Source organism: Ochotona princeps, chromosome 2 (assembly GCF_030435755.1).
Source record: "Ochotona princeps isolate mOchPri1 chromosome 2, mOchPri1.hap1, whole genome shotgun sequence".
Classification (NCBI taxonomy): Eukaryota; Metazoa; Chordata; class Mammalia; order Lagomorpha; family Ochotonidae; genus Ochotona; species Ochotona princeps.
In genome coordinates, this window is record NC_080833.1 from 60,386,188 (window position 1) to 60,390,232 (window position 4,045).

The 4,045-nt window shown below is 38.6% G+C and overlaps 1 pseudogene; it reads right to left on the reverse strand.

The window, feature by feature from the left end:
* Positions 1 to 1,830: 1,830 nt before the first annotated feature.
* On the reverse strand, positions 1,831 to 2,370 carry LOC131483299 (transcription initiation factor TFIID subunit 12-like; annotated as a pseudogene).
* Between the last annotated feature and the right edge of the window lie 1,675 nt (positions 2,371 to 4,045).

Consider the following 4,045-nt stretch of genomic DNA (forward strand, 5'->3'; position numbering starts at 1 on the left):
CTTTGCCAGATTGACTACCTGCAACATTTTGGCAACACATTTCTAGCAAGAAATTAAACAGCACGAAAAAGAGGGTTGTTCTTTTTAATATGTGCTTCCCATAAGGATTGCTGCTTCTGTCAGTGACACCTATAGTACTTCTTCACGTGGGCAGTGAGGTCTCGCTTCAGTTTTAGCCTTCATACTTACCAAACCAAGCTGGAAGTCACTTGTCAGGATTAATCAAACAGACAAGAAGACGTTTAATGGAGAAATGATTTTATTAATCAACAGGGTGGCCGTCATCCACACTTTCAGGATGATGCACTTTGTCTCAGAAAACAAAGTCTTTTATACCCAAAAAGAACCTGGGTATCATACAAAGCTTTCATTAATGCTTATCTTCTGTGAAGCAAGCAATTCTTCAACTAGGGAGAAGACATTAACACAGAGTCTTGGTATGCTTTGATTCGCTACTTGTAACTTACGAAAAACAAGAAGAAATGATAGTATTGAGGCCAGGGATGCTCGCTTCTGTTATTTCTAACCAGAGAGGGGTACAAAGGAGAGATAGAACTGGGGAGTTTGGTCTGCCTCTTGGTGTTCCAAGGTTAGTCACCTGTTCCTGGCTTGCGAATAGCTCCCTTGTCCAGCGTTGCACGCAGCACTTTCAGTCGCTCCAGATATCGATAACAGATGGATGGAGTAGGATCCTCATAGGTCTCCTTGCCAGACACATGACACCTCCTTTGATCTCAGAGACACCAATATCATCCATTATTCATGCATCAAGCCATTAAGTTTCACTAATTTACAATTCTTCCTTTTGTTCCAAGTCACAGGGCTAGTGCTGTTTCCATCAGGTGTGACTTCATTGAGAGGGAGATGTTGTTTCCAGTTTGCCCTCTCAGTTATTCAATAATTATTTAATAATTACCTATATTACATTATATTTGATGAAATTTTTGAAGATGATTTCTATCTTCTACTTTTACTTCAAAATTTGTTCAAATTCTCATATTTATTTTCCATGATGTTGAATGACTTGGGAAAGTAAGTAAAAACAAACTAAATATATCATTTTTGACTAATTTCTTTATTCTGGAAAAGCAAATGAAAGTCATATTCATATAAACACTGACTAATGTCTGCAAAGTACTAAAGTATAAGGAAAGAAAAAGACAAAGCTGCTACAAATCCTGCTAGTATTTTCTCAACCAACAAGACCTTCTGCTGCTTTGTCCCTTATTCGATCACTTATAGAATCAACCATAAATAAAATCTTCTCTGGAAGATACATTGCTCCTCTGAGACTGTAGAGGAAAGAACTGGAAGTTGGGATAGCAGGCTTTATTCTTTTGGCAGATCCTCTCAGTCATTATAGATATTGCTGCACTGTTAATAAAAAATGCATGCTGCTCTGTAAGACATTAAAAAAAAAAATCACAGGGGGCCTGGTGAGGTGGCCAGTGGCTAAAGTCCCCGCCTTGAATGTGCCAGGATCCCATTTGGGCGCCGGTTCTAATCCTGGCAGCTCCACTTCCCATCCAGCTCTCTGCTTGTGGCCTTGGGAAAGCAGTCCATGGCCCAAAGCCTTGGGACCCTGCACCCGTGTGGGAGACTTGGAAGAAGTTCATGGCTCCTTGCTTCAGTTCGGTGCAGCACCGGCTGTTGCGGTCACTTGGGAAGTGAATCATCAGATGGAAGATCTTCGTCTCTGTCTCTCCTCCTCTCTGTATATCTGACTTTGCAATAAAAACAAATAAGTCTTAAAAAAAATCCCAGGATGAGATGGCTAACAAGTGTCTGCAAATACACGTGAATGGTGTCCATGCCCTGACCCTCTCTGTATTATTTCTTTGTTGTTTTCTGGATCAGTGCCATTCTCTGTGGGCTTCTGTGGCGCAGGGTTTCTTGTAGGGTCGGATTTCCTGGGAGCTGAACCCTGGGATCCACATGTTTCACTGGAGCTCTAGATGAAATTGAACCTCTTTCATCTCCAGGGAGTGGGCTTGCAATGTTGAGCAAGCTGGCAGGCTGCTGTCACCACACTTTCAATAAAATCATCAGCAATCTGCAGCAACATCTCTTCCACATCCTCATCCAACTGCTCATTAGGATCTACTTCTCTTACTAAGTCCTGCGATTTCTTCTTGGTCAATACCTGATTGTTTTCAGGGCTGAGACGACCTCCTGAACCAGGGGTGCCTGGAATCATTACCACTGTGGTGCTATTGGCCTTGGAGCCCTGCGGAGGGGTGCTGGCAGGTTCCGGTTTTCTGAGGGGCCAAACTGGTTCATAATATGCCGAGCTTTGGACTGCAGCTCATAGAGCTTATTGAGATCCTATTTCTTTTTGGAGTTGTGAGGCCCAAGGCCAAGCAAAAGCATTCATGTCCTAGCTTCCCTTGATATGCGTACTGCCCCCTTGGAGCGTTCCTCTCAGCAGCCTGACTCTGTGGCCTTCCCAAAGTCTAAAACATATCATTTAGTTCAAATGTCTTTGATCTTTAAACTTGAATATATGGTTTGGTATTTTTTCAACTTTTGCCTCTAAAGTGGAACATAATACAGTGTATTATATAAAAAGAAAAGAAACTGCATGTAAAAGTGTTTAAGCACCATCTAGTTTAATTAATCTTAATAAAGCAGACTAGACAACAGATATACTTTAACGTTCTAAAGATTAGAAATCAAGATTGTATTAAATCAGATTCCTGTATTATTCATGAGACTTGATTTGAGAAATGATACATGATGAGAAGAAAGAATCTCAATTGGTATGTAGTTTGATTGTCTCTAATTTCTCACGTATGCCTATGAATTTGCTGATAGTTGTAAGAGTTTTATAACAACCTTGTATATGCATTGCCTTTCTTTTTAGCAATTTGGGACTCTTGGAAATATAACAGTAACTTTACAATGTTTGTGCTTCCTGCTCTGGTACTGTATAATATGTGGCTTGACAGTGCATTATGGTATTGCTTTATAGAGCAGATTTATAGCTCAAGACAGAAGTATTTTTCTTTGTAAAGATTGCAATCCCCTCTTGCTTTTTATTCTAAGTCTCCTACATCTACTTGGATGAATCATGTTGTATAATGTCAGGTATTAACTAGAGAATTGCATTGAGGTGCTGTTTACAAAAGTTATATTAAAGCCATATCCACAGAAGTGTATGAAACTCTGTCCCAGCAAGAAGTAAACTGGCTGAACATTGCAGTTTAATGGAGGGGTGGGAGGAGGTGATCATTCTTGCTGTTTGAAAGGAGTTATACACTGCTGTAAAATTGGATCAGAGGGTATTTCATCTTAGCTGCAAAAGCTGTACTACTACTTGGGTCTGAACATTTTACTGTGCTGATTCATCACCTCAGCAGGACAAAAATAATGAAGATTTACATTTTGCATCTTTGAATCCTTGGGCCCCATCACACATCATTGGAAGACTGACAATATTGTGACCACCAGGAAAGTATACATCAGGAATCTTCAGAAAGTTCATACGAAATGTATGCTATGAAAAACTGTGATTTTATTTTAATTTGCATATGCTGTTTTAACTTTTACCTGCATTTACATCCTTTTGAATTACTTTAATATAAAAAAAAGTTTAAGCAGAACCTTTCTTTAGAATGCAGCTTCTGCCTTTCATGTGGCAATTGTGTCATTCATATATAACTCAAGCTGATTTTTACTATTTATTGCATTTTATGCATGATCTTTATTATCCTCAAATAAGTAGAGAATGTGTTACATTTCTTTTTACCAGTGGAACTCCCAGGGTGTATTTTTGTTTTCTTATGTTATATTTTATTTTGATTTGTTTTACAGCAGGAGCTCAAAAATATGTGGCAATGATGTTAATATTCACTTGTCTTGGGCATGAAAATGTCACATTTGATGCTACTATCCAATTTGTTGCCACGAAAAGTACTAGGATTTGATGCTTAAAAAAATCTTTAAGTCAAACCAGAACAAGTTAAGTTAGCTCTTTTACTTTTTTTGGAATTTGTAACACTGTTACAAAATTTTTACAAAGTGTATTTATTTTAATCTACTTGAA